A 12,152-nucleotide genomic window follows, 5' to 3' on the forward strand; every position below is an offset into this window, starting at 1 on the left:
ATTAGAAACAAACTAAACCAAATTAGAAATCATGTGCAAAATATAAATGCAAATTTATTTTTAGAAAGTAAACTGATATCTGATTGATTGAAAACTTAAGCCTGGGGGATTATGATTTTTAATTCTGTATATGTCATGAGCTGAATGGTAATACATATTTTTATTTCAGTGAAAATTTTTTCTAAAAATTTTTAGGGTTCAGTTATATCTTAACAATTAAAAAAGTCTAATTCCTCCCTTTTCCTATGGGGCAATAGAAGCCTGGAGAAGTTACCTCCTCTAAGGAAACAGAGCCAGCACAAAGATTAGAACCCAGGGTTTCAGTTTCTAAACCTTTTCTTTCCAGAAATCTGAAGATCATTATCATCCCTTTTTATATGACTTGTTAATCATATGTTTGGCTGACATATTTAAAAACTACCTTTGGAGATAGTGGAACTGTATTTTATCAGAAAATCCTAGGAGAATAATTCACAAGAAATGGAGTTATAGTTGGAGCTTCCAAAGACTGAAAAATGGGTAGTAGAGGAGAGAGAAAGATCTGATCTGGAAAAGATAATTAAGAAAGGGTCAAGCTGGCAGCACCCCTATAAGAAACTAAGGAGGAACAACTACATAACATCAAGATCATGGTGTGATAGGTTTCAAAATCAGAAATTTATGAAAGAAAATATACACAGTATTTTTAGTTAAAAGGAAAAAGTACGGCAGAAGATAGTGCTGCCTGCCAAACTGCTCGGATTATAGGCAAACCTCATTTTATTGCAGTTTGTTTTGTTATGCTACACAGATGTTGCATTTTTTATAAATTGAAGGTTTGTGGTAACCCTGATTTGAACAAGTCTATCAGTGCCATTTTGCCAATAGCATATGCTCACTTCATATCTCTGTGTCATATTTTGACAATTCTCCCAATATTACAATTTTTTTATTATTACTATATCTGGTATGGCAATATGTGATCTCTGATATGACTATTATAATTATTTGGGGTGCTATGAACCGCACCCTGTAAAATGACCAATTTAATCCATAAACATTGTACGTGTTCTGACTGCTCCAGCAACCAACCATTCCCCCATCTCTCTCCCTTTCCTCAGACTTTCCTATTCTCTGAAACACTACAGTATTGAAATTAGGCCAATTAGTAACCCTACAATGACCTGTGAGTGTTCAAGTGAAAGGAAGAGTTGCAAATCTCTCATTCTCAATTTATAGCTAGAAATAATTAAGCATAGTGAGGAAGGCATGTTGAAAGCTGAGATAGGCTGAAAATTAGGCCTCTTGCACCAAACAGCCAAGTTGTGAATGCAAAGGAAAAGTTATTGAAGGAAATTAAAAGTGACAGTCCAGTGAACACACAAATAATAAGAGAAATAGACTTATTACTGACATGGAACATGTTTTAGTAGCCTGGGAAGATCAAACCAGCCACGATATTCCCACAACCCAACATCTAAGTCAGAGCAAGGCTCTAACTCTCTTCAATTCTATGAAGTCTGAAAAAGGTGAAGAAGCTGTAGAAGAAAATTTTGAAGCTAGTAAAAGTTGGTTTATGAGGGTTAAACAAAGAAGCCTTCTCCATAACACAAGAGTGCAAGGTGTAGCAGCAAATGCTAGTGTAGAAGCTTCAATAAGTTATCCAGAATATCTAGCCAAGATCATTGATGAAAGTAGCTACAATGAACAACGGATTTTCAGTGGAAATGAAACAGCCTTCTGTTGGAAGAAGGTGCCATCTAGGACTTTCATAGCTATGAAGGAGAAGTCAGTGCTTTATTTCAAAGCTTCAAAAGACAGGCTGACTCTCTTGTTAGAGGCAATTGCAGCTGGTGGCTTTAAGTCAAATCCCATGCTCCTAGGGTTTTCTGAAAACCCTAGGGTTCTTAAGAATTATGCTAAATTGACTCTGCCTGTGCTTTATAAATAAATGGAACAACAAAGCCTGAATGATAGACATCTGCTGCAGCATGATTTACTATTTTAAGCTCACTGTTGAGACCTACCGCTTAGAAAACTTAAAGAGTCCTTTCAAAATATGACTGCTCATTGACAATGCACCTACTTACCCAAGAGCTCTAATGGAGACATACAAGGAGATCAATGCTATTTTCATGTCTACTAACACAACATCTATTCTGCAGCCCATGGATCAAGGAGTAATTTTGACTTTCAAGTGTTATTATACAAGAAATACATTTTGTAAGCTGTTGTAGATAGTGATTCCTCTGACGAATTTGGGAAGAGTAAATTGAAAACCTCATGAAAAGAGTTCACCATTCTAAATGCCATTGAAAACATTCATGATTCATTGGAGGAGGTAAAAATATCAATGTTAACAGGAGTTTTAGAGAAGCTGAAACTGGAATTTTTCTTTTGCTTTGTACAAGCAAGAGCAATCAGTAAAAGAGCTGAGAAGTAAATTCTGCAAGTACAAACAACGATGAGTTAGAAGATGCCTAGGGAATAAGTAATACAAGAAGAGAAATGTGTAAGTGTATTCCACATTGGGAACGAAACAGAGAACCTTAAACACTGATGCAAAAGAGTCCACTAGCAGTACACAGTCCCACTGAAGTCAGTCTCTAAGAGATTTAGCAGACTGCAACCTCCTTGGAAGAAAGAGCTTGGTTTCATTTCTCTTTGTTTCCTCACCATACCCTAATTCCATCCCCAAAGTAAAAATCAATAACAAGAAACTACACAAACACATAAAAATTAAACAACATTCTCTCGAACAATCAGTGGGCCAATGAAGAAATTCAAAAGGGAAATTTAAAAGTTATTGAAACAAGTGAAAATATAAATACAACATAACCAAATCTATGGGATATAGCAAAAACATTACTAAGAGGGAAATTTATAGCAATAAACACATCAACAAAAGTCAAAACTTCAAATTAACAACCTAACAATGTTCCTGAAAAAACTAGAAAAGCAATAAGAAAATAAATTCAAATTTAGTAAGAGCAAAGAAATAGTAACGCTTATTTCTGCTCTTATAGCAGAAATAAATGAAATAGAACTAAAACAATACAAAAGATCAAGGGAAAAAGTTGATTTTTTAAAAGAAAAATTAACACACCCTTAGCTATAGTAACCAAGATAAAAAGAGAAAAGACCCAAATAAATAAAATCAACAGGAAAAGGGAGACATACAACTGAGGCCACAGAAATACAAAGAATCATTAGAGACCATTATGAGCAACTATACGCCTAAAAATGAGAAAATCTAGAAAAAAAATGGGTAAGTTCCTGTACACATACAAGTTATCAAAATTAAATCTTGAAATAGAAAACCTGAACAAATCAATACTAGTAATAAGATTGAGGCCATAATAAAAAGCATCACATAAAGAAATGGTCAAGATTTGATGGCTTCACTTCTGAATTCTACCAAACATTTAAAGAAGAAATAATACTAATTCTACTCAAACTCTTCAAAAAAATCGAACACATTTTTGTTCAGTCAGAGCATACCCTGATACCAAATTAGAGAAGGACACAAGAAAAAAAGAAAACTATAAGTCAATATCCCTGATGAAACACAGATGCTAAAAATCTTAACAAAATGATAAAAATTAAATTATTTAAATAATAATTAATGATTTAAATAATAATGTATTAAATAATATAATAAAAAGATCAGTCACCATGAACAAGTGGGATTTAGCCAGCAAAATAAGAATGGCTCAAAATATGCAAATCCATAAAATAATATTTCACATTAACAGAACCCAAACAAAAACCATATGATCATTTATTTCAATAGATGCTGAAAAGGCATTCAATAAAATGCAACATTTCTTTATGATAAACACCTTCAAAAAACTGGGTATAGAAGTAACATACCTCAAGACAATAAATGGCATACGTGACACACCCACAGCAAACATCATACTGAACAGGGAAAAAATTGAAACTTTTTTCTCCAAGAACTAGAAAAGACAAGGATGCCCAATTTCATGACTTTTGCACAACCTAGAACTGCAAGTGCTAGGCAGAGAAATGAGACAAGGGAAACAAAAGAAAAAAAGGGCACACAGATTGGAAAGGAAGAAGTCAAATTATTCTTCTCAGACAACATAATTTTATATTTAGAATACCCTAAATACTCCACCAAAAACTGTTATAATGAATAAAAGAATTCAATAAAGTTCTAGGACATGAAATCAACATATGAAAATCAGTAGCCTTTATATAGACTAACAGTGAACAATGTGAAAGAGAATTCAAGAAAGCAATCCTATTTATAATAGCTACAAAAAGTATAAAGTACTTAGGAATAAATTCAACCAAATAAACTAGTGGTTTCTACAAGAAAAACTCTGATGATAGAAATTGAAGAGGGCACACACACACACAAAATGGAAAAATAATACATGCTCATGGATTGGAAGATATAATATTATTAAAATGCCAATAACACCCAAAGCAATCTACACATTCAATATAAACCCTATCAAAATATAATATAATCCCTATCAAATACACAGAAGTTGAAAAAATAATCTGTAAATTATATGGAACAACAAAAGACCTAGAATAGCCAAAGCAATACTGAGCAAAAAGAACAAAGCTGGAGGCATCATACTACCTGACTTCAAAATTTATTACAAAGCTATACTAACCCAAACAACATAGTACTGGCATAAAAACAGATACATAGTCCAACAGAATGAAATAGAGAACCCAGAAATAAATCTATTCATTTACAACCAACTCATTTTCAACAAAGGCACCAAAAACATATATTGGGAAAAAGACAATCTCTTCAATAAGGGTATATAGGAAAACTGAATGGTACATAGGAAAACTGAATAATATGTGGAAAAGTATGAAACAGACCCCATCTCTCACCATATACAAAAATCAAATCAAGATGGATTAAAGAATTAAATATAAGACATTAAATTATGAAAATACTAGAAAAAACATTGGAGAAATGCTCCAGGATATTGGACTGGGTAAATATTTTTAAGTAAGACCCCAGAAGCACAGGAAACAAAGGCAAAGATAGGCAATGGGATTATATCAAGCTAAAAAGCTTCTGCACAGCAAAGGAAACAATGAACAAAGTGAAAAAGAGACAAAGCACAGAAGGGAGAAAACATTTGCAAACTATCGTCTGACAATGGATTAATTAACCAGATTATATAAGGAACTCAAATAACTCAGTAATATAATAAATAAATAATCTGATTTTGAAAATGGGGAAATATCTGAATAGATAATTTGTCAAGAGAAGACATGCAAATGACCAAAAAGTACATAAAAAAAAAAACCCTCAACATCACCAATAACCAAAGAAATGCAAATCAAAACTACAATGAAGTATTATCATCAAAAAGACAGAATAATAGATGCTGGCAAAGATATGGAGAAAGGGCAACCTTCATACACTGTGGGTGGGAATGTAAGTTAGTACAGCCACTATGGAAAACAGTTTGGCAGTGCCACAAAAGTCTGTAAATAGAACTACCATATGATATAGCAATCCCACTACTGGGTATAAATCCAAAAGAAAGGAAGCTAATATGTTGCAGAGATATCTGCACTCTTGTATTTATTGCAGCACTATTCACAATAGCCAAAATATGAAATCAACCTAAGTGCCCATCAATAGATTAATGGGTTTTTAAAAAGTGTTATATATGAACAATGGAATACTATTCAGCTGTAAAAAAAAAATGAAATCCTCTCGCTTGCAGCAATGTGGATGGAACTGAGATCATTTTAAGTGAAATAAGCCCAGCACAGAACAACAAATATTGCATGTTCTCATTCACATGTGGGGGCTAAGAAAGTGGATCTCATGAAGATAAATAGTAAATGGAGGTTACCAGAGGCTGGGAAGGGTAGGTGGGAGGGGCAAATGAAGAGAGGTTAATTAATGGGTACAGAAATACAGTTAGAAAGAAGAAATAAGACCAAGTGTTTGACAAATCAGTAGAGTAAGGATAGTAAACAACAACCTATTATATAGTACAAAATAGCTGGTAGAGAATAATTTGAATGTTCCTAGAGTAAAGAAAAGATAAATATTTAAGGTGATAAATATCCTAATAATAACCTTGATTTGATTATTATACATTGTATGAATGTATCAAACTATTATGTGTATTTCTAAGATATGTATATCCATTGTGTATCAATAAAAAAGAAAGAAAGTTAAGTAAATGAGTTTTGAGTAATGAGCTCTAATCTTCTGTTTGTCAAAGATTTCACAGACCACAAAGATCTGATAATGCTGTGGTTGCAGAGAAAGGGGCCTAGTCATGAAATGCAGATAAGAGAAGAATTTGGTACAACTATAATGGAAAATTATCAGAAAAATCTATCAGAAACTTTAATGAACCAAGGCTTTACCCTACAAAAAGTATCAATGTGCATATTTCTCATCTTCCTCATGGTACTGTTTATTAAAACTAGATTTTATCAACACTTTATTGTGGAATTTAATGGAAATCTATATGATCATTAAAATGGTACAGTAGAAGAATACTTAATGACATTCAAAATATTCAGAATGTATTATTAATAGAATAAAGCAGTAAAGTGCTAAAAATAGTACATATTGTAAATTTTTATTTTGGAGAAATGAAATACATATTTAAATGCATAAAATTCCTAGATGCATATATCACCAAATGCTAGCAATTGTTATTATGGCTAACGAATTAAAAATAACATTTATTTTAGACTATATTTTGATATTTTCTAAATGTCCTCTAAGGCACTCATTGTTTTTATAGTCAGTCAACAATAGTTAAAAATAAAAATACTGGGAAACAAAGTAGAATTTTTAACTTTTTATTTCTGGATTTCTACTTTTATTTTAGTCTTCAGATTTTTATATCTTTCCCAAAATTTGCACAGAAAACTTATGTTTCAAAAACCACACAGGATTAACATTTCACACATTGTCATTATGCATCTTGGTGACTTTATTAACAATTTTTTAGCATTCTTTGTCTGAATAATTTAAATAATGCAGATTATATTTTTCTGTTATGTTTTTATTGTCATTTACTGCTTAATTTATTCCATCTGATCTCTGATCTCATATGCCTTCAGGACATCATTTCTGTGCCTTTTTGCACAGAGAAAGAAGGACAAAGCAGGTCTGTAGGCTTTATAAATATAATTTAAATAATATAATTCTGCACCTCCATGCCTCCCCCTACACTTTTGGCTATGATTCTGTTAGGTTGAAAGGTTTTCAAAAACAGCTTTCATAATATTAAATACCCCATTTACCATTCAAACAATTCAGAGTAACTATTTAGTGTCTTTCCCTTCTCTACATTCTAGCCATACAATTATTATTCTGTAACACTGAGTTTATATTCTCTCAACAAGATTCGTGCCACAACCCAATGTCTTGGGAGTCATTAAGGCCTTTTGAAAAATTCAAGACTTTCCTTTGGCATTTTGTAATTATAATACACAGGTGACACATGCTCACAATTCTCCCTCTGTCAAGAGCTTCTAGTCTAACTCCACTGCAGAGAACAAACAACAAACGTAAGAGTTATTTTGATTCAAGTTAGTTTCACACTGTCTTGCTATTTTTAACTTTTTGTTATTGATAACAGCAAATAGATTGTATTTACTGGTGGTTAATACAACATATAAGTGTTTGAATGGGAAAAATAGGAATAGGATAATCTTTAGAGCACTTTCATAGGGAAGAATGTTTGCTGCTGTAGAGCTGCGAATTTGGTGAATCAAAAGGTTCCCGGATGTTTACTTTCCATCTCTCCTTTTTAAAAAAAAAAATTGAAGCCATCCACACCTATGTTAAGATACCCTTTAAAGTCAAAGCAAGAATTATTAAATGAAAGGTTATAAGGAGGCCCTTTATTTCCTTAATTTTCTCTTATAAATCAGGTAACTAAATATGAGGCTTCATTTAATCCCCAAATCAGTACAGGCAAACCTGGAAGATATTGCAAGTTTGGTTCCAGACCACTGCAATAAAACAGATATCACAATAAGGCAAATATTACAATAAAACTAATAACATGAAATTTTTGGTTTCCCAATGCATATAACAGTTATGTTTACACTATACTGTAGTCTATTAAGTGTGCAGTAGCATTATGTCTATAAAACCAATGTACATACCTTAATTAAAAATACTTTATTGCTAAAACAATAGTAATTATTACCTGAACCTTCAGTGAATCTTAATATTTTTACTAGTGAAGGGCCATGCTTCTGCTGATGGCTGCTGACTGATCAGGGTGGTGATTGCTGAAGATTGGGATGATATTCTCCAATGGAATCTTGAAACCCTCAAATTCATCTATGAGAGTTAGAATCAGCTTCTTCCAAACTCCTGTTACTGTTGATATTTTGACCTCCTCCTGTAAATTATGAGTGTTCTTAATGGCATCTATGCCATTAAAAGATAAACCCTTTCCAGGAGGTTGTCAGTTTACTTTGTCCAGATCCCACAGAAGAATCACTATCTATGACAGCTATACCCTTACAAAATATATTTCTTAAATAAGAAACCTTGGAAGTAAAATCCCTCCTTGATACCACAGCTGCAGGATAGATGTCATGTTAGCAGGCAGGGAAACAGCATTAATCTCCTTATACATCTCCATGGGAGCTCTTCAGAGACCAGGTGCATTGTCAATGAGCAGTTAATGCTTTGAAAGGACTCTCTTTTTTGAGTAGTAGGTCTCAATAGTGGGCTTAAAATGCCCAGTAAATTATTCCATAACAGATGTCTGTCATCCAGGCTTTGTTGTTCCATTTATAGAGCATAGGTAGAGCAGACTTAGCATAATTCTTAAAAGCCCTAGGGTTTTCAGAAAACCCTAGGAGCATGGGATTCAACTTAAAACCGCCAGCTGCAATTGCCTCTAACAAGAGAGCCTGCCTGTCCTTTGTAGTTTTGAAACAAGGCATTGACTCCTCCTCCATAGCTATGAAAGTCCTAGATGGCAACTTCTTTCAATAGAAGGCTGTTTCATCTCCACTGTAAATCTCTTGTTTAGTTGTAGCTACCTTCGTCAGCGATTTTAGCTGTATCTTCTGAATAACTTGCTGTGGCTTCTCCATCAGTGCTTATTGCTACACTTGACACTTTTGTGTCATGAAGAAGGCTTCTTTCCTTAAGCCTTGTGAACCAACCTCTGCTAGCTTCACACTTTTCTTCTGCATCTTCCTCACCTCTCTCAGCCTTCATAAAATTGAAGGAAGTCAGGGCCTTGTTCTGGGTTAAGTTCTGGCTGAAGGGAATGTTGTGGCTGGGATGTTAACGGTCAAACATAAAACACGGAAACTCAACATATGCTTTCCCAGTTGGGCTTCTGTCCTCTTGCACCTCTGGCATTGGCCTTAGAAGAACATTACTGGGCTATCTCCATTGTCTAATGGGGAGGATGGTAGCATATGGTACAGGAATGCTCTAGATAAGTTGAATGAGCCAAGTCCAGCCTAGATAAGCCAATTCCATCTATCAGGGGCATGAGTTAAATAAATGCTTACTGTTGTATACTGTGAGATTTTGAAGTTATTTGTTATTTAGCAATAACTAATTTAACTACCTTCTCTGAATGCTTTCTTTACCATCTGGCCTTCAATGACACATTCTTCTCCCCTCAGTGATACCACTTCTGCTGAAGTAATCTTAAGTGGACACTGATCATTTTCTAACTGATCATTTGACTTATGTACTACAGAAAAAGAAGATGCATTTGAGGTTCTTCCTGAAGTCCAACATCAATTCTAGATAACTGATAGTTTCTATCCTCCTTCACAAGCTCTTCTTCCCTCAAGTCTTATGATTTATATTCTGTCCTTTGCCTTATGCAGTTTACTGCTGCTGTTTACAGGCAAGCCCATTCTCCACTACTCATTAAAGCAGGGGTTCTCAAACTATGGCCTATGGGCCACATGCGGCCCACGAAGACATTTATCCTGCCCGCTGGGTGTTTTTGCCCCCGCTGGCTGTCCTGCTTAGCAGCTAACACCTCCTGGGCCCACAGTGCGCATGTGTGGAATGTTCGCTGCGCACTCTCCTACTCCCCTCCTTCTCTCTGTCTCTTGACTCCTCCTCTCAGTCTCTGGTGTGATTGGACGAGCTACAAGCTTGCCTGTGCAGAGCCTGCTGCTGCCTGAGGACCCAGGTAAGAACAAGTTAGGATTTATTTTTTTGAAGTTAGGAGGTCTATTTTTGTTTTATTTTGCAGTTAGTAGGGCCTTTTTTTTTTTTTTTGCAGTTAAGGGGGGCCTTTTTTTCTGAAATTAGGAGGTTAGGAGGGCCGGGCTATAGTTAAAAAACAACTATGAACAAATTCCTATGCACACTGCACATATCTTATTTTGAATTAAAAAAAACAAAATGGGAACAAATACAATATTTAAAATGAAGAACAAGTAAAGTTAAAGCAACAAACTTAACAGTATTTCAATGGGAACTATGGGATGCTTTTGGCTAATGAGACGGTCAATGTCCAGTTCCATATTTGTCACTGCTAGTCATAACAAGTGATGCAAGTGTTCATCAGTTAGTCTAGATCTGGTTGGAGATTTCAGATGTTTCATTCTAGAAAAAGTCTGTTCACAGACATAAGTGCTGCCAAAGAGGGTTGCCATTTTGAGTGCATGGTTCCTGAGATTAGAATATGTCTCAGAGGGGAGAAATGCATAAAAAATTAGAAAGGCTGCTTGACTTGAATGCGTCTTTCGGAGAGTCACAATTCTGCAGTTCCATTTGGTAAATTGTATCTGCATTTTCAATGTCAGTAGAAAATGGGTTACGGAAAAGCTGCATGTCTTCTTCATGGAGATGAAGCTCTTTAAATCTAAATTGGAATTCCTTTTGCAACTTTTCCAGTGAATCCACACATGTTTTGTTTGGGAATGCAACCAATGGTTTTTCTGCTAACGATTTTGAGTTGTGGGGAGATGGCAGAAATTTTCCTCCTCCTTCACTTCTTTGATGAGGAGGCTTAATTTTACTTCAAATGCTTTCACATGTGATTGCATATCACAGATGAGCTTCCACTTTCCTTGAAGATGCACATTGAAACTGTTGAGTAGCTCTGTTGAGTTACATCTGTCAGAAAGGCAAGGTGCCATTTCCATTCTGCATCATTGAGCTCTGGTCCTTCTTTGTTTTTTGAAAGCAAAAAAGCTGTAATCTGTGGAAGTAAGTCATATAAATGTTTTAAAACTCTCCCTCGACTCAGCCAATGGACTTCTGTGTGGTACAGAACATCTTCATAGGCAACATTTAGCTCAGACAGAAATTCCTGAAATTGTCTGTGGTTTAGTGCATTAGCTCTAATGAAGTTAACACAAGATACCACAATTTTCATAACAGAGTCCCACTTCAGTGATTTACTACACAGTGCTTGTTGGTGGATGAGGCAGTGTATGGCTATTGGATGAGAATGGTTATGTTTGTCCATCTCTTGGTTAATGCGAGCATTTACTCCTTTCTTAGACTCCACCATGCTAGGAGCACCATCAGTTGCCACACTGGCTAGTTTAGCCCAGTCCAGCTCCAAACCATTCACAGTTTGGAAAACCTTTTCATAGATATCCTCTCCTGTAGTTGTTCCTTTGATGCTTTGCAGTGTAGCAAGCTCTTCCATGACTTTGAAATAGTCATTTGTCCCACGAATAAAAATTAGAAGTTGTGCAGAATCACAAACATCATTACTTTCGTCAAGTGCCAAAGAAAAATAGGAAAGTTTTTTTTGCAAAGTTTTGCAAATGCTGATGCAAGTTGTCTCCCATTTCTTCAATCCTTTCTGTAATTGTAGGTCCTGAAAGACTCACTGTACTAAATAAATCGGTCTTCTCTGGACACATCTCTTTGGCAACAGAAAGAAGGCATTCTTTAACAAATTCTCCCTCCACAAATGGTCTGCCAGTGCACGCTATTAGCTTGGCAACTTGAAAACTTCCTCATAGTGATGAAATATTTGGCTGCTTCTGCTTCACAAAAGTATTTTGCTGAGTTGTCAATGTATTTTTCAGTTTTAATATTTTATTTTTTCTCATTTCTCCGACCAAACAATCATATTTATTTTTATGTTGAGTTTGATAGTGTCGACGCAAATTGTATTCTTTGAACACAGACACTATATTCTGGCATATCAAACACACAGCTCTTTGCTTGT

General features: G+C 34.9%; 1 long non-coding RNA gene across 2 annotated transcripts in view; it reads right to left on the minus strand.

The window, feature by feature from the left end:
* LOC105871181 (uncharacterized) overlaps positions 1-12,152 on the minus strand; it is a 76,529-nt gene that overhangs the window by 16,190 nt on the left and 48,187 nt on the right. The window lies entirely within an intron of this gene.

This window comes from Microcebus murinus, chromosome 12, assembly GCF_040939455.1.
Source record: "Microcebus murinus isolate Inina chromosome 12, M.murinus_Inina_mat1.0, whole genome shotgun sequence".
Classification (NCBI taxonomy): domain Eukaryota; kingdom Metazoa; phylum Chordata; class Mammalia; order Primates; family Cheirogaleidae; genus Microcebus; species Microcebus murinus.